Genomic DNA, 20,630 nt, shown 5'->3' on the forward strand with positions numbered 1-20,630 from the left:
TATCACAAATGCCACAATTGGTCGAATTTGTAGCTTTTCTGTTATAGGGAATGCTGTGAATTCAGTACATTAGCCTCTGGATCCAACTCTCCAAACAATCATTCCATCAGACAACAGCACGAAAATTTTTCTGCTAGGTGGGAGTTTAGCCTTCTCTCCAATTTTCAATGAGTGATGCCCTGAAATATTTGTTAACATGTTCAGTTTTATGATCATAAATGCCAATACAGTATTAAATTGTTGAGAATATTTCTTTCTTTGGGCATTTTAAACTGTACTTTGGAGAAAATGGATAGTAAGTAATACCAAGCTGTTATCGCTTTCTTTTAATAGCACAATGATTGAATTTAAATAAATGTTTGATACAAATTATAATCCTCTGCCACAGGATTAAATGAGCACATGGATGGACAATTTCAAAGACATTAACAAGAGTGAAATTGTGTTGTCAAGGTGCACTGATATGTACACTACCTAGGCAGGGATGTCCACTATCTCCCTCACTGTTCGCTTTAGCTATAGAACCACTGGCAGAACTGATAAGAACAAAAAATAAAATAAGAGGGATAAAAATAAAAGAGAAGAAATATAAATTCAGTCTATTTGCAGATGACGTCATAGTATACTTAACAGAACCAGAATTTTCAATAAAAGAATTACATAAGAAATTGAAGGAATATGGAGAAGTATCGGGGTACAAGATCAACACAAATAAAAGTGAAGCAATGCCAATGAATAATGCGGATTTCTCAAAATTTAAGAAAGAATCACCATTTAAATGGCAAACACAAGCAATCTGATATCTAGGTATTCAACTGGATAATAATCTAGGCCATCTATACAAATTAAATTATCAGCCATTAATGAAGAAATTACAAGATGACTTAGAACATTGGAAAGATTTACCACTAACACTGATAGGAAGGGTAAATTGCATTAAAATGAATATCTTCCCAAGGATATAATACCTATTTCAATCATTACCAATTCACCTAACAGAGAAATACTTCAAGGAGCTATAGAAAATAATAAGGAAATTCTTATGGAAAGGGGGGGAAACCGAGGATAGCGCTAGATAAATTAACAGAATGGTACAAACGAGGGGGCTTACAGCTACCAAACTTTAAGAATTATTGTAGAGCAGCACAATTAAGATACCTATCAGATTTTTATCAAACAAGGGAAAAACCAGACTGGACCAGATCAGAGCTAGATAAAATAGGGGAGAAGGTCTCTTCTTTGGCTTGGCTTCGCGGACGAAGATTTATGGAGGGGGTAAAAAGTCCACGTCAGCTGCAGGCTCGTTTGTGGCTGACAAGTCCGATGCGGGACAGGCAGACACGATTGCAGCGGTTGCAAGGGAAAATTGGTTGGTTGGGGTTGGGTGTTGGGTTTTTCCTCCTTTGCCTTTTGTTCGTGAGATGGGCTCTGCGGTCTTCTTCAAAGGAGGTTGCTGCCCGCCAAACTGTGAGGCGCCAAGATGCACGGTTTGAGGCGTTATCAGCCCACTGGCGGTGGTCAATGTGGCAGGCACCAAGAGATTTCTTTAGGCAGTCCTTGTACCTTTTCTTTGGTGCACCTCTGTCACGGTGGCCAGTGGAGAGCTCGCCATATAACAGGATCTTGGGAAGGCGATGGTCCTCCATTCTGGAGACGTGACCCATCCAGCGCAGCAGGTACCTGAACATATACTATATAAGTGGGGATGAAAAGCTGGTGCAACATGGGAATTCACCAGTACTGCACCATCTGCTCAACATTTGGAAGAAGATTCATGTAGAAAGGAAAAAAAAACAAATTATCAACTACCAAAATTAATATTGATACAAAATCAACTAATCCCTTTCACAATAGATAACCTTTCCCTTAGAGAATGGGAGAGAAAAGGAATCAAAAGAATAGAAAATTGTTTTTCAGGAAATAAATTATTATCTTTTGAACAAATGAAGTACAAATATGGTATAACTCATGGTACAATGTTTGCATACCACCAACTGAAAACCTACTTGAAGGACAAATTGGGAAGCAGACTGAGGTTACCAGAAGGAAGTAATTTTGAATATGTGATTACAGACACAATGATAATTAAAAGATTTATAACAAACATGTACATCAAACTGCAAGAGAAAGAGAATGAGGAATAACCTGTAAACCCAAACAAAAGTGGGAACAAGATCTAAACATAAAGATAAAGAATGAAACATGGGAAAAGCTATGCTCCGGAACTATGAGAAATACAATAAACACGAGGTTATGCATGATACAATATAATTGGTAACACAGGCTATACACCACACCCCAAAAGTTAAATAAATGGGACCCAACAGTATCAGATAGATGTTTTCGCTGTAAGAAGGAAACGGAAACAACAGTACATGCAATTTGGACATATGAGAAAGTGGAAAAGTTTTGGGAAGATCTAAATCAGGTATTAAATAAAATCACAAAAAGCAACATACCAAAAAATCCAGAGATCTTTCTTCTAAGTAATATAAGAAGTAAAGAACTTGGCCTCAATTTGGATGGAGCACAAAAAAGATTTATTATGATAGCCTTAGCTGTAGCAAAAAAACATATCATGTCAACCTGGAAATTAGAAGATAGTCTGAGAATACAGCAATGGTACATAGAAATGAATAAATGTATTCCATTGGAAAAAAATAACATATAATTTAAGAAATAACATCACAGTATTCAAACAAATTTGGGAACCGAACATGGAACACAACAGAGAAGTCCTGCTGCGGACCTCCACCACCTAAAATGACAGAATGAGAAGACGAAATGAACTGGCCCAATGTGTAAAAGTAAATGACACAATTTTCTTGTTTATTTTCATTGTGTGAAAACATTGTTTAATGGGTTTAATGTATCGTATTTGTTGAACATTTAGTGGGTGGGGAGGGGGTTAGGAAGGGAAGGGAGGGGGGAAAGGGGAGAAAATGACACTGTGTATATTCAAGAGGGAAATGTTTATGTTTATTTTGGTCAATATGGTTCATAGTGTGAAAAATAAAAAAAAATTAAAAAAGGTGTACTGATATGTTTTCCTCCATTGTAAAGTCTTTACCAGTTACTGTATATATGAGGCTCGCCCGCCCACTAATGACTCATCCCTCAAGTCTCCTCCCCTTTTGCCCTGGCCATAAAGGTCGATTTACCTCCCCCTTTCCGGCAGTCCTGTACCTGGATCCGGGACAGCCAAAGACTTGTGTGCATTAAAGCCTATTGTTCCTGCAGCCTATGACTCTGTGGTTATTGATAGAGCCTATCACAAGGTCATCTGAAAGGGGTTTAGATGTTACCCCAAACTCAGGAATCCTGGGTTTTGTGGAGAAACAGGCCGATTCTTTAAACTATATCTGACATAATGGTGCATCGGGCATAATAGCAGTCAGTACATTTTCATTCTATACGAAAATACTATCATGTACGGGTGACAATTATGAAATAGCATTGCTATTCAAGTCATAACTTAAATTATTAATGAACAGACCTTGGCTAATTGTATCTGCAAACATGTTGATTCATTTGGTTTGGTTGAATGTCATCTTTAAGTTTAGTTGCTTGAAAATTTATAAAATTTCTCAAATAATGAGTGGGTGCACATATAGACTCGAACTAATCTAGTCAATTTGTTTTCCTTTCTCAGGTATTGTTAAGCGAAAAGTAAATATACTTAGAACACATACATTTCCATAGTCCATGCTATTTGGCTCTCCGATGGTTTAAACTATCAACTCACCATGAAAGTCTCGAAGTAAACAAAGTACTTTTCAGATGACATTTTTCACTTTTTAAAAATGTATTAGCCTTGACTCTAAATCAAGAGATTACAGATTTAAGGACATCAGAGATATGAGCACATAATCTAGGCTGGCACATCAGTAGAGTACTGGTTAGAAGTTATTCTCAGGGGTATCACCACTAGTGACAAAATCTTAATGCCACACGGGATGAAAACAGGTCTTGGTGATGGCTTAGTTTGTAAAAACACAGCTAAGTATCTATACCAGCAGTGGCAATTGTCACAGGCATCTGCTTCTCTTGGGCTAAACATAGTCTGCTAAAAAACATAGAAGATAGGAGCAGGAGTAGGTCATTCAACCCTTCGAGCCTGCTCCGCCATTCAACGAGATCATAAAAGGACCCTTATCCCCTCGTCATTCTTTCATCTCACTACCTTCAATAGAATACGGAAAACCTTGTAGTCCAACACCTCTAGGTTAAAGAAGTTTTTTTCCCACAAACAGGTATCAGGTCCTGAACCTCCCCTGGCTACCCTAACCACAACACACTGCAAGACCATCAAGTACCTGTCTGCTCAATTGAAATTGCAACTGTGAATATTAATTCATCCTTTTGTATTTATATTTGTCTTCTCATGGTGGATAGGGTAAATTTTTATTTTGTAAGTGGGTTTTACATTACAGCAATTTCACTGCTTCTGTACATTATACTTGTTACAATAAACTCTCACCATCATCTTCCTGGCTGGAAGAAAGTATTGGTGACATACATTATAAAACAACTGATCCCAGTGTCTCACATGAATGAGGAGGAGAGATTAGGGCCAAATTGTTGCCAAGATCTGGTTACATGTCTTGCAATAACTACAGGAGTGAAAGGAAGCAGGAGAATGGGGCATGCTGCAGAAGAGAGTAAAAGAGCTGTCTGTATGTGGAGTTTGGACCTGTACTGATACTGACTCTTGAGGGACTGAGTGCCTCAACTGCCTGCATCAAGGCCTCCAAGATATCAGAAAACCTCAATTCCCTCTCAGTTTCTACTACAATTAAGACTAACATCATTCCCTGCATCCAGACTGAACTTCCCTTTTAAGAGCTAGGTGTGTCCCAGACATCTTATAATGATGGAGAGTAATTTCCTCCCATCTTCACACCCATAATTATGAAGTGATGGTGTGCCAGTCTCTTACAATGAGATGGACTGAGAGCAGAGATGAGATTTTCCATCTTGCATCACAAGGTTGTTGACTACAATCTTAATTCACTAAGGATGACCATTTTCAGTTTTCCTCAGCAAATCACCAGCTGTGTAATATTCTGATCTGCCCCTTTGGCAATTGAGTCGGGCTCCGTGGCACACAAGGCTTTTGTCAAAGACGGGATAATTTCTAAGCAGGATTTCTCAAGCGGCATAATTACTTTGCCCAAGGACACTTCAAAAGATTTTTTATTTGTTCAAACTCAATTTTCCTGCTGTTCTTACTGGTCAATTCATACAAGTGCAAAAATAAAGACATTTTCTTCTGACAAGATCATAAATCACCAAGCATACATAGTGTAACATTGATGTCAAATTGATCTTAACCATTTCATCCACGTGCACCTGATTACTTGAGGCAAAATATATTGAAGTCATTGTGATCTTTTAATCTACAGACTAACCATGGCTTTAGAAAATGCTGATTTTGACACACTCATTGCTACAATACGATATTAATTAAAGATACAATCTCCGATTTAAATGTTTCTTGATAGGCCTCACGCATTTTACTCTGCTTAGATACAACTGTGTCATCAGAAAGCTAATCCAAATCACTGCCATAAGGTTTTCATATTTAGAAGCAATTTACAGAAATGAGAAGTGTTCACAATTGGATTTCCTGCAAAGTGACAATTTTCATCAAAGCACAGTTCAATAAAAGCTGAAGGGAAGTAATCTGCCACAAAATAATTCTGAATGAGTGGTGCTATCAATTAATTTCCTTATTCGATCTTTAGTCATTCATCATTTTCACAGTATTTCAAAGACTTTTAAGCATGGAAGTCTACAGAAAAATCAAACATTAAGCATGGTACAACTGTGAATATCAGCAAATTTCACTGCATTGTTTTTTCAATAAACTATTAAAATTCATTAGATTTTTTTGTATTTAGATTTGTTAGAATTTGTATTTAACACTGAATCAGAAGAGAAAAGATTTAAATATATTCACTATTCTCTCATGTGCTTATCAATGAGGGACAATGTTTGAGACAGAGAAGACCATTGACATGTCAAACTATAGCCCCCAGCTGTGGGACTGACAACTAAATTTGTGTGAAATTATGCCACATGGTATAGAAAAGATAAACATCATCCTTGTGCATGTTTTTTTACCTCGGACTTGCCTGTTCCAGTACTCCAAAGCAGTCCTACGTCACTGTCCGCAGCATGGCAGCTGAAAATCTGATGGAGGAAGGCTGCAAAGACTCATGGGTGTTGACCTTCAGCAGCCCTGGCTCTTGAGGGCATCACCTCCATCATGGCAATGCTCAGATACCAATGACTCCTGCTAAGCTCCAAATGAAGCCATGAAATTAAACATCAGAAGTATGATAATGATTGGATGCATTAGTATGCCATGGAGGCGTCCACTAGTTCTGTGCTGGAAATGATGTTCTCTAAGTTCCAAGCAGTTACCTGTGTAATGTGGGGCAAAACTCCCCCATGTTTCGCAAAACAGTACCCAACTTTGTGGCTAGCCTGTCAATTTTATTTCTATCATCACCTCGGCTGCAATGCAATCACGGCCAATGACTTGATGCACGCAGAAAACACCTCAAAGCTACTTCCAAATGATGACCAGTGTCTGTATCTGAGCTAAAGGTTGTAGGCACTAAAACAAAGGCATTTCTTCATCATTCTATCAACATCTTGTCAGGTTACAACTTAGGCTATGGGAAGGAAAGAAAAAAGGCACAAGATCTGGGCTGAGGTGTAAAAACGGATGGGGTTAGTAGGGTGGATTGGTGATGGTGGAAGTGGTAGGTTATGAGGAGAGCCATCATCCATATTTTCCTGGCAAGACATCATCATGTCCACCTGAAACAGCCATACTTGTCCCTTTTCATTACCTGCTGCCATCTCCAGTTCTAATCAACCTGACTTTGCAAGAGAAGTGTGCCAGTGATCATTATGGAATGTATATGGCTGATGTACTTGTCAAAGCTGAATTACTGTCAGTGATCATGGCATGAGATGTGGATGCACAAATATCAAACAGTACAGTATGATGAATCCCATGATGGCTGCGCCAAACATGATATTCAAATTAAGCTAAAACCCTGCTTACATATCCCTCTATTTTCTGCATATTTGTGTGTCTATGCAGAAGCATCTTAAATGCTACTTTTGTGTCTGCTTCCACCACTACTACCCTGTTGCAGGCACTCATCACACCTTTAAACTTTTCCCTGGGAAAAAGATTCTAACAGCCGACCCTATCAATGCCTCTCATAATTTCACATCTTCTATCAGGTTTTACCTCAGCTCTGATGCTCCAGAGAAAACTATTCAAGTTCATCCAAATTCTCCCCAGAGCATATACCATCTAGTCCAGGCTTCTTGCTTTTCCAAAGCCTCCACATGTTTCCAGATCAGAATTGCACACGGTATTCAAAGTGCAGCCCAACCAGCTTGGCCAGTGAGACTCACTTTCTGTAGGATTAAACACTTCAAAATATAACATTTTCTCTATAACCATAGGACCTCACCCGTTTTTAAAGTTTTGCTAATTTTACCTCCAATGTTCTTTCTTTGTTATTAAACTTTTTTATTGCTCTTTGCCGTTTTACCCACTCCATCCTACCTTCAGACCTGAGGAATGATCTTTTTTAAGTTTGAGACAATACTTTTTGTTCACTGACCATACATAGGTGGTGGTTGAAGCATTTTCCTTGAGTGTGGGAAGATTTAGTATCTGCCACTGAATCTTGATTGGTTGATCCCTTAGTCCAAGTTGCTAGTTCTGCTTTCCTGCCTTGAAACTGCTCTTTATGATTAAAATATTAGTTTAGGGTCTTTACTTCTGCATCAAGCTAAATGTAAAATTCAATCACGTTATTTAAGAGTGACTTCATTATGATATGTTGAATTTATTTATTTTTAAAATCCACATTAACACAATAGAATTCAGGAGGCCAGGCAGCATACAACATTGACTAGAGCATATACTGGTCGGAATTTTAAAAAATCATGTGGCTGTTTGTCTTTTCACCAGCATCTAAGTTCAATCAAGATTTAAGGGTTTATGGAAAATAATGAGAAGAAGGGTATAAGCAGCTGTCAATCTCTTTAATTACATCTCACAGTCATTTGGGACGATAATCTCATAATTAAGATACCAAACTACCTGACAGACTATAGATCCAATTCCTCTCATGACAGCTGGATAATTTTAATTCATGGAATTATATAACAGAAAAAAATCTTTGAAATTTGATCATGAAATTAACAAACTGTTATAAAAATCCACCAGGTTCACAAATGTTCTTCAAGGGAATCTACAACCTTTATCCAAAATGCTGTATGGAAGACTCCAAATCAACAATGTGGTTAACTTAACTACCTCCTCAAATCAGGGACAGTTTTGGGATGAACTCATTATCTATAAACAGGTACAACAATTAATTCAACATCCGAGGGCAATACCCTTTGAAGAATAATGTCCACATTGTTAACAAATGAAATAGGAGAGGGAAAGCCAGAGGTCCACAATCCAGTGATCTTTGGGGGAAATCGGAGATGGAGAGTGAGCCCATTTAAGTTCTTGGGAGTCACTCTCTCTTTCCTGGACCCAACATACCAATGCCATCATGAAGAAAGCACGTCAGTGCCTCTACTTCCTTTGCGGAGGTTTGGTATGAGCTGGCTGCGGGTGTGTGCAAGGCGACATTCAGGTGGCAGCGCTGAAGGCTCTGTGGAGCTAACGCCGGCTCCTGTTGACTGTGGCTGTTGTCCCGCCCACTTTCGGGTGCCTAGGGGGAGCGCTCAGAAGTGGAGAATACACCTACCCAAGGAGGGTTGGGTAAGTACTACTTGGGTCAGGTGGCCTCCCAACAGCCGCATTCGGGTATTTTAGGCTGCTTTACGTTAGGGTATTCCAGCCACCTGAAAGTGGCTACTGATACCACTTCATATGGGGACTTGCATACCTGTAACATTAGCAATGTAAACCACAGAGGGAAAAAGAAAATCCAAATTCAAATACAGCATTTTATAAATATTTTCACATTGAAGGAGAAATGTTGGAGAAAATGATTAGCTAACAGGGTGTTTATTTTGGTATTGAACAGGTAATGCAAAATCGAGGGTCCAATCAGATCAGCCATGATTTTAATGAATGGCAGAATTGAGGAAAATGTCTATTGCTGTGCCCAATCCCATGTGTTAATACCAAATTTAATTGAACTTGGAAAAGACATGTTTTAATTTTATAGGAAAGGATGAGAATGGGTAATTTCCATCCAGGAGACCAACACAGTGAAGAAGAGAAAACTATCCAGTCGAGCAGTAACAGTGGAAATATGGTTAAAGTTCAATCAGACCGGCAAAGTCTGTTATCCCTGTTTTTTGCTTAGACTGGAATTTAAATGGAATATGCTTGGGTTCATATAATCAGGTACAAATTATCTCAGAATTCAAAACTGTTACTTAAAAAGTTTTATTCTGTTTTGAACTACAGACGATAGGTGATACTGTTCCCTGCTAAGTGTTAAATCGATATTTTGTGAAAACCGAATGGCACTAAAGCTGTAGATGAAACACATTATCCATATTCAAGTCCAGGCTTGGTGCTGCAGTACACACATTTTAGTTGAGTTGCACCATGGTTGCGCGAGGCAAGCAAGGTTTTGTCATTCCACAAATTGGATATAACAATTTATTTTATTTCCCCAAGTATAAAGTAAAATATTGGTTCTCTTAAATGCAGGGCACAGTCTACCCCTGCAAACTCTGATTCAGATTTTTCAATTTCAGATGTATTGTCAGAGTGTATACATGGCATCACATACAGCTGAGATTCTTTTTCCTGTGGTTAAGGCAGAATGACCACTTATTGGTAAGGCAAAGAAAAATTGTACACAGCATAAACACAAACAAAATTAAACAGATAACAAATGTAAACAAACTGTGTAATACAGAGAGAACAAAAGGAAAATCAATAAAGTTCACAAGTTAGTCCTTAAATGAGTCTCTGATTGACTTCGTCATCAAGGAATCTGATGGTGGAAAGGTAGCAGCTGTTCCTGAACCTGGTGGTGCAAGTCTTGTGGTAGCTATACCTCTTTCCTGATGGCAGCAATGAGAACAGAGCATGTGCTGGGTGGTGTGGATCCTTGATGATTGCTGTTGGTCTCTGATGGTAGAATTCCCTGCAGATGTTCATGATAGGGGGGGAGAGTTTTGCCTGTGATGTCCTGGGCTGTGTCTACTACTTTTTGGAGAGCTTTATGCTCATGGGTATTGGTGTCCATACCAGTTAGTCAGTACATTTTCCACCACACCTCCACAAACTCCTGAGGAAGTAAAGGTGCTGATGTGCTTTCTTCACCATGTCATTAGTGTGTTGGGTCCAGGAAAGATTCTCCAAGATAGTGACTCCCAAGAACTTAGATTTTCTCACCCTCTCCACCTCTAATTCTCCAATGATCACTGGATTGTATACCTCTGGCTTTCCCTTCCTGAAGTCAACAATAAACTCCTAGTCGTACCCCCGCCCCCGCCCCCCGCTCAGGGTTCTCCAGATGATATCCGCTTTCTTTCAGGTCACTGCAGAGTGCATTTTTGTATCTCTTATTCCAAGTGAAACTAGACAGCCAGTCCTCTCTTCTTGCATGAACCACAAGGGCTTTGACCAGGCTGAACCAAGCACTCAAAACCCATCTTCCAAATAGGGTTCTCCACAAGCTTTCCAGCTTGTCCTGTTCCAGTCCCAGCTGTTGTTGCTGAATGAAACACTGTAGAACTGATCTGTGTGTGTGTGTGTGTGAAAATCTGTTTGATGCTCTCTCTGCTTGCAAAACCACATAACCCTCATAGAACATCAACCTCCCCTCCAGACAGAAGGCAGCTCTTTTATCTGTTGCCTTTTTGTAAACAATAATCCATCTGTGAAGTCTTTTGGGCACTCTTCAAAGCTCTTGCAAAGGCTCTGAGGCCCCGACATGTCTAGCGTGAGCAGGGCTCCAGTATTTTAAATAAGATCTGTTTTAAAGTGTTTGTATGTGACCAACACCAAAATACCTCCCCCAATTGATCTCCCAAGAACATATATACTGTCACACTATAAGGATTGCCACTCCCCTGGCTCGGAAATTGAAAGTGTTGGGACAAAGATTGACAGTGGTGAGGTGATGCGCCTGACTACCAATCCAGTCTAAAATGAAGTCACAGGAGGCAGCAGATGCTGGAGCCTGAATACTCTCTGCTGGAGTAACTTAGGAGGAGTCAAAGATAGAGAAGACAGACAGATGAGGAGGAAAAAAAAGCAATAAAAAATGAAACTTTTCCCCACTGATGCCATGTAACACATTGAGTCCCTCCAACAGTGTATTTGGCTGTCTAAAAATGAAAGGTGAGAATTTTCAATGCTTACATTCACAATTACTCAACTAAATTCAAAATCATTTGAAAATAATTTAAAGATTCAAGATCCAAGATTCAATTTATTGTCATGTAATAAAGCAGTGTCATGTTACATGAAATTGCTTTTGCCTGCTGTAAGGCAGACAGATTCGCCATCAGCTGAAATTGCCAGAAGCACCTCTTACAGTCAGGGAAAGAGAAGCAAGAATACCCCCAGAGTCACTGAGTGTCTATAGATTCACCACCAGCACTTCCACAGCCACACACAGACCAGTGCAAACCATTGGCAACCCGAGCTCCAGATCCTACCCTCTGACACGATTAGGAACCTTCAATGCCCTTGGCATTCCCTCACATCCTATTTCTGATACCTGGTACTCCTTCAGCCAGTCTCCAACAGTCTGCAGCCTGGCAAGAGTTCATGAACAGCAGCCTCCAGCAGCCCACAACCTCCATGGATTCCTCACCTCGTATCGCCAGCAGCGTGCCGCATGCATGCGTCTTTCAGCCACAGAGCCCCTTCACTGGTCCGCCGCTGTGGTCACCGTCCCATGGCTCATCTCCTGTGGTCCTTCTTAGACAGGGGTTAGTCTCCCTGTTTTCTGGCGCCCTGCTCCAGTCCTCCACTTCCTGGAGGCTGCAACCCCATCTTGGGCGCAGACCCCGTGGTCGCAAGATTTTAAATGAAATGACCATCAGCTCCTTTCACAGGCCGTTCAAAGCTTATGTGAAGCTGACGGCAGTTGACTGGGTGGTTGGACCTCACGGGAGTGCTGTATCTCCACTCCTTGCTCTCTGTGGGTCTGCAGTAGTGCTGCCGTTACAGCAAACATTTACAATGATTAAAGTATTTAAATTAAACCAGATAGTCTTTACTTGCCCTCCTTCTGGAAGTGAATTTCAAAAAGCTACTGAACTTGCACCAGTTACACTGCCATGGCTTCACCAAGTAGACTGAAGTCTGGGAGCTGAAAAATCTACGATAAAGTCCATCTTTTGGAATCTGTGATGAATGTAAAATGGAAAGCACATATGTCCCATCACCCAGTGAAGAGCTGCACTACAGCCTGGGTTAGAACAGCAAATCTGGATATATCCACAGTAATGGATCCAATGCAGATCCAAAGTTTGCTCCATCAATCGTTTCATTGGGAATTTAGATAATCCCCAATTTTTTTTCCAGAAATCAATCATTTTGGGAAAAAAAATATTGTCCAGTGTAATCCTCTACTGTCAGTGTCAGAGGATGGCATGCAGGCTACCTTGAGGAGAGTGAAACCATCTGGATAGAGCACCCAGCCGAGTATTAAAAACCTGTGCTGACCAACTTGCCAATGTATTCATGGATATCTTCAACATCTCACTGAGACAGGGCATGATACCCACATTTCAAACAGGCTTCAATCTTACCAGTGCCCAAAAGTGTGTGGTAACCTGTTTAAATGGCTATCGACCTCATTCAGTGTTGAAGCACATCAGCTCCTGTCTGAGCAGCAACATCGATCTATTTGAATTTGCCTCCCACAGCAACAAGTCAACATCAGATGCCATGTCACTGGCTCTACACAAAACTCTGGAACATCTGGACAGCAAAGATGCATACATCAGGATCATCCTTATTGACTACAGTTCGGCATTCAACACCAAACTCCAAGATATGGAACTTAACACCCCACTGTGTCATTGGATCATGGATTTCCTCACCTCCAGACCTAATTTGGGGAGGATCATTAAGAACATTTCCTCCACAATCTCCCTCAGTACTGGAGCACCACAGGACTACGTTCTTAACCCCCCGCTCTATATCTATGACTGCGTGGGTCAGTATGACACCAGCACCAGCTACAAATTTGCTGATGAATCCACGGTAGTGGGTTGTATGAAAAAAGGGGACGATGAGGGAGATTGAAAACTTGGCTGATTGGTGCACCAACAACAACCTTGCACTCAGTGTGACCAAAACCAAGAACTTCATGAAGGGAATACCAGTGATCATTGGGGGATCAGGAGTGGAGAGGGTGAGCAATTTTAAGGTATTGGGAATCACCATTTCAGAGGACCTTTCCTGGACCCAACATATGAAGAAACCACGTCAGCATTTCTTCTTCCTTTTGCAGATGTATGATATGGCATTGGAAATCTTGGTCAACTTCTGCTGTTGTGTAATAGAATGTGCGCTGACCGGCTGCATTACAGCCTGGTATGGTGGCACAATACCTCAGAGAGGAAAGCCCTGCAAAAGATAGTGGACACAGCCCAATATATCATAGGCAAAACTCTCCCCACCATCAAAAAATTGTATATGGAAAGCTGCCGTCACAGAGCAGCAGGAACCATCCACCACATGCAGTTCTTGCTCTTGCCATCAGGAAAGAGGCATGGATGGCACAAGACTCTTACCACTCTTATCAACAATCATCTGTACTTCTAAGCTGGTAATTGAAGGGAGATCAACAATGAAGCAACTGAAGTCAATTGTGTCTTAGATGCAATCCTGGGGAATTGAGAGATGTCCTTGGGCTGAGATGATTAGCCTCCAAATTACCAGTACACTAGGTACAATTCCAACCTGCAAAGGGCCGCACCCCCCCCCCCCCACCACCTCTTGACTTTCACTCATTCCTTGATGCCACATTTGATTAAATGTTGCCTTGATATCAAGAAGAGTTAGTCCATTTTCACCAATAAGCTCTTTTGTCTATATTTGGAATGACTGCAGAAGATCAGGTACAGAGTGGCTTTGGCAGAACCCAAGCCAAGTTTCTTCGAGAAGGTAGTTTTGTCCCATGTGCACATCAATACCCTTTGTCAATCCATTTGCCACTTACCATCAAAGGGTACTTTACAGTGGCCACTTATCCTGCCTGAGCACACCTTTTGAAAAGTAGGATAATGCTAAAAGATCCAGGTGTTCATCTATTGCAGTGAAATAATCCTGTGGCTGCATTAGGTTTGCAAGATTTTAATTTAGATTGAACACCAACTTTAAAAAATAGCATATCATATACTTAAGTGTTTAAAATCACACATGCAGGCCAAATAGTGCTTTAAAACCTGAATATACAATCCGTCATAAATATACATTTCCTCAGATTCCAGATACCTCATGTTGTTTCTATTTAGAGGCAGTTTATAATTTATTAACTGCAAAGATGTTCCAGAAATAATACAAATAATTTTACAATGCAGTAACTAAGTATTTTAGCATGACACACTAATCTGATGTTTCACATGACCTGCAAACACACCATTTTTCACAGCTTGTTCGCTGCAAGCTCAACCTTCACTTCAAGCCAAAGTTCAAGAACAGTGGTGCCCCCAGAAAGAGGTTCAATGTTGGAAATTTGCAGTCAGACGTAGTGAGAGGAAACTTCCAGGCAAACCTCCAAGCAAGGCTCGAGGATGCAAACTGCCTCACGGACACATCTCCTGAAACCCTATGGGATCAGCTGAAAACGGCCATACTGCAATTCACTGAAGAGATACTGGGCTTCTCCCCCAGGAAAAACAAGGATTGGTTTGACGAAAACAACCAGGAAATCCAGGAGCTGCTGTCAAAGAAGCGAGCTGCCCACCAGGCTCACCTTGCAAAGCCGTCCTGGCCAGAGAAGAAACGAGCCTTCCATCTCGCATGCAGCCACCTTCAGCACAAACTCCGGGAGATCCAAAATGAGTGGTGGACTGGCCTCGCCAAACACGAGTTTGAAGTCTGCCAGCCTAATGAGGTGCAAGTTTCCAAATACAAAAACCACCAGAAACTGCTTAAGACGGTCATCTGAAGAGGTGTCACAGAAAGTGAAATAAAAAAACTTTTTGAAATTAACAGATATTCCCTGGAGAGCATACAAATGTTGCCATCTGGAAAAGCATTTGTATATTTACCAGGGTTGCCACTTATAATTTTACAAAATTAAAAGATAACAGGATAATCTCTTTTTTAAAAAAACAGAACCAAACTCGTTTACAATTCTTTAATCTTACTCAACTGACAAACATAAATAGATTTAAACAAGAAAGTTTGCAGATGCTTGGGTCGAATGTAGCACACAAACATGGTGGAGAAACTCAGTAGGTCACTCAGTATTTATCAGAAGTAAAGGGTGATTAACAGATCGAGCCTGGGTGTTTCGTCAAGGTTCAAGCGAAAACAGGCAGATGCCTGACTATAAGGGTTGGGGGAGGGATAGGAGCACAGACCGACAGTTAAGTCATAGGTAGATACGAACGAAAGGGTAGGAGAAAGAAATCTGAGAACCGATAGGGGGAGAGGGTAGCTCATAGATGGGAGGGGAAAGAAGTGGGGAGCTGGAGGAAAGTAGATAGAGAGGTAAGAGACCAGGTAGATAGGTTTAAATGGAATTTTCAGTTTGCTGTTAATGCCATCTGGTTGGAGAGCGACCTAACAGAATACAAGGTGGTGTTCCTCCAATTTTCAGATTGCCTGTTTTTCAGTGCACAAGGCTATGGAAGACATATCAGTGAGGGAATGGTGTGTTGAATTTAAATGGTTGGCCAAGGGGAGGTCTTTGCTGCTTCAAGAGTGAAGGTGCTCAACAAGTCTGCACCCAGTTTAACCAATGCTGAGGATGCCACATTGGGTGCACCAGATGCTGTTAATGACCCCTGCCAGTTTTAGTACTCTTTAGAATGAGTGATAAGTCTGAGAGCCACAAATCTCATGAAATTTCAAATCAAGGTTTAAAAGACAAATTCTTTTTATATTAATACAGAAATCACAAGTAGACTGCAGTTTAAAATATTTAATTCCATATTTTCAAGTACTATAATTATTAACTGACATAAGTGCAACATTTTCTCCAGACAACATACATACTCCTTGCATAGGGGACTGTTTCCATATAATTACAGTATGGAAACTGGCCATATCGGCCCTTCTAGTCTGCACCGATTTAAGTGAAACTCCACTAGTTCAACCTATCTCCTCCCTGCCCATAACCCTCCAACTCCCTCACATCCATGTACTCATCCAACCTCCTTTTAAATGACAAAATTGACCCTGCTGCAACCACCTCTTCCAGAAGGTCATTCCACTCAGCCACCACTGAGTGAAGAAGTTTCCTCTTATGTTACTTCGAGAGTTTTGCCTTAACTTAAGACCCCTTGTTCCAATCTCTCCTACCCTCAAGGAGAAGAGCCTATTCACATCTACTGTAACTATTCCCCTCATAATTTTATATACCTTATCAAATCTCCCCTCAACCTTCTACACTCCAATGAATAAAGACCCAGTCTACTCAATCTTTCTCTGTATTCTAGATACTGCAATCCAGGCAACATTTTAGTAAATCTTCTTGCACCTTCTCTACCTTATTGATATCCTTCCTATAATTTGGAGACCAGAACTGCCCACAATATTCCAAACTTGGTCTCACCAATGCCTTGGACAGTCTCAACATCACCTCTTAGCTCCTATATTCTATGCTATGATCTATAAAGGCCAGCATACCAAATGGCTTCTTCACCCTATCTACACAAGAATCCACCTTCAAAGAACGATGAATCATTTATCCAAGATCTCTCTATTCCTCTGCATTCCTCAATGCCCTCCCCTTCACTGCATATGTCCTGTTTTGGTTATTCTTCCCAAAATGAAGCACTTCACACTTACCTACATTAAACTCCATCTGCCACCTTTCAGCCCACTCTTCTAAGCCAACCAAATCCTTCTGCAGTCCACAAAAACCTCCTCATTATCCACAACTCCCCCTATTTTTGTACTGTCGGCATATTTACTCACCCAATTCACCACCCCATCATCAACCAAATCATTAATGTACAAGTCAAACAACGAAGGACCCAACACCGAACTCTGGGGAACACCATTCGTCACTGGACTCCATCCTGACCCTGCTGCAACCACCTCTTCCAGAAGGCCATTCCACTCAGCCACCACTCTGAGTAAAGAAACATGTCCTTCTCCTCACAAACCCACGTTGGGTGTCCCTGATCAATCCCTGCCCCTCTAGATACTTATTCATATTATCCCTAAAAATATTTTCCATCAGTTTACCCACCACTGGCATCAAAATTCCTGGTTGATAATTACTGGGCCTACACCTGGAGCCCTTTTTAAACAGAGGAACCATGTTTCCAATATGCCAATCCTGCGACACCACACCTTCGACTGTTGAAAAATCATTGTCAGAGCCCCCGCTATTTCCTCCCTGATTTCCCTCAAGGTCCTGCGAAAAATCCCATTGGGACCTGGAGACTTATCCACCTTTAGATGCCTCAGAAGTTCCAACACCCCCTTTCCTAATCCCTATGTTTTCCATAATTACCCCTTTTGCCTCACTTATCCTACATAGTTCCATATCCTTCTCCCTAATGAATACCAATAAAAACTCATTCAATATCTCCCCCATCTCATTTGGATCCTCACACATTCATCTGCTCAGATTCTCCAGGGAACCAATTCTGTCCTTCACTCTCCTTTTCCTATTCACATATTTGTAAAAACCCTTCAGATTTACTTTCACTCTATTTGCTATAGCCACCTCGTACCTTCTTTTTGCTTTCCTAATTTCCTTCTTAAGTTTCTTTCTACAATCTATGCATCTTTCAAGCATCTCGTCCATACCTTGCTTCCTGTAGTTAATGCAGGCCTCCCTCTTATCTCTCTTGAAAACCATGGCTCTGTAGAACGTTTGGCCCTGCCTTTTATCCTCACAGGAACATAAAGATTCTGCAACCTCAAAAATCTCCTCTACCTAGGGGAAGGGGAGATTGGGGATAAAGAAGATAGAAATAGGAGAATAAGGAAAATGTTGGATGTTGTAGGAATGTTGTCTTATAAAGAGTTGAAAATAAGAAAACAGAAATGGAAAAGGAGGAAAGGTAATGATGGAAAAACGGAAAGAGAAGATAAACAAAATATAAAAGGGCTACGCTGAACTATATGACTTTAAATATTAATGGAATACATAACCAAATTAAAAGGAAGAAACTACTAAATTTAAATGAATAAAGGTATTCCATTAGAAAAAATAACATATAGGTTAAGAAATAATATTGAAATATTCGAACAAGTATGGGAGCCTTACATTAAATACAATAGCGAAAACCTACCGGGGACAAACATTACCTAAGTTGATGGAAGGAGAAGGAAAGAAAAGAATGGACTCAGTAGAATTTCTGGTGTATTTTTGTTGAATGACAACATTGTCTGACTGGCTTAATGCAACCTAGATTGTATACCTAAAATGGATGAGAGGGGGGGGGGGTGGGGGGGTGGCTTGGGAGGGGGGGGGGGGGAGAAAAAGTCACTGTATATGTGTGAAAAAGAAATAGTGTATATCATGGCTAATGTGATTTATGGTGTGAAAAATAAAAAAATTTAAAAAAAAATCTCCTCTACCTCCTTCCCAAAAAATAAATCACCCCAAACTACCCCCTGTAAATCTCTTCTCATTTCATCAAATCTGGCTTTCCCCCACTCAAAGACCTTCATCATCAGACCAGACCTATCCCTTTCAATAACTATGTTGAAACTAATGGTACCATGATCAGTGGATCGAAAGTGCTCCCCAACACATGCCTCTGTCACGTGCCCCATTTCATTCCCCAACAGTAGGTCCAACACTGCTCCCTCTCTAGTGGGTACCTCAACATATTGGTGCAAAAAGCTATCCTGTACACATTTTACAAATCCTAAGCCATCCAGCACTTTCACTGAATGCATCTTCCAATCTATATTAGGAAAATTAAAATCCCCAACTAATGTAACTCTGTGTTCATTGCACATCTCAGCTATTTTCTTATAAATTTGCTCCTCTAGTTCTCACTCCCCACTAGGTGGTCTATAATACACCCCTATAATTGTAACCTCATCTTTTCTATTTTTTAATTCCACCCACACCACTTCCCTTGATGAGCCCTCCAATCTATCATGCCTCTGCACTGCTGTAATATTTTCCCTGACAAGTAATGCCACCCCACCCCCCCTTACCCCTCCAATTCTGTCACACCTAAAGCAATGAAATCCCAGAATATTTAACTGCCAGTCACAACCCTCCTGCAACCATGTCTCAATAATCGCCACATCATACTGCCAAGTGCCTATCCACACCTTCAGCTTGTCCACCTTCCTTACAATACTCCTTGCATTGAAGTAAATGCATTTCAGATATTTCCAACATCTTACCTTCTGCCTATCCCCCTCTTTACTATCCACACTATTACTTGTTACCATCATCCCTCCCCCATCATACCACATATCCCTTTCCTCCTTGCTCCACCCCCAAATGGTGTCTATAAGCCTTTTCTCTTTGCCAAAACCTCTCTCTGCTGTCCTCCCTTCCACGGACCCCTTCCCCCAACCATATTTGTTTAAAGCCTCCTTAGTAGCCCTAGCAAATACCCCCGCCAGGATCCTGGTCACTCTGGGATTCAGATGTAACCTGTCCATTCGGTTCAGGTCCCACCTCCCCTAGAATAGGTCCCAGTGATCCAAGAACTCAAATTCCCACCCCCTACTCCACTCCTTTCACCCCACATTCAACCTCCACCTGATTCTATTGCTGCCCTCAATATCATGTGGCACAAGAAGTAATCCAGAGATTACCCCCTTTAAGGTCCTTCTTCTCAGCTCCCTATATTCATTTTTTAGGACCACTTCCTCCTTATGTCATTGGTACCAACATGCAGCATGACCTTTTAGGATGTCATGGACACACGAAGTTACATCAAGGAGGCACCAAGGAGGCAAACCACCATCCAGTTTCCTTTGTCTTATCCACAGAATCCTCTATCAGTCCTCCTATCAAATCCCCATAACTATTGCCCTCCTCTTCCTTTTCCTACCCTTCTGGGCTACAGAGGTTGACCCTGTGCCAGATGAGATTACTGGCCCAACATCTTCCTTTTCACCTGACTCATTTGACAAGGTCCCCCATGAGACTTGTTCAGAAACTTCCGAGGGATGGCATCCATGGAACCTTGGGTGCGTTGATTAAAAATTGGCTTGCATTTAGAAAACAGGGTAATAGAGGAAAGATTCTGCCTGGAGGTCAGTGACTAGTGGAGTCCCATAGGGATTTATTCTGGGACCCCTGGTCTTTGTGATTTTTATAAATGACCTAGATGAAGAAGTGCAAGGATGAATCAGTAAGTTTGCAGATGATACAAAAGTTGGAGGAGTTGTGGACAGTGCCGAAGGTTGTCGTAGTTTACAACAGGATATAGACAGGAAGCAGAGTTAGGTGGAAAAGTGGCAGATAGAGTTCAATCTGGGA

This window comes from Narcine bancroftii, chromosome 4 (assembly GCF_036971445.1).
Source record: "Narcine bancroftii isolate sNarBan1 chromosome 4, sNarBan1.hap1, whole genome shotgun sequence".
In the NCBI taxonomy this organism is placed as follows: domain Eukaryota; kingdom Metazoa; phylum Chordata; class Chondrichthyes; order Torpediniformes; family Narcinidae; genus Narcine; species Narcine bancroftii.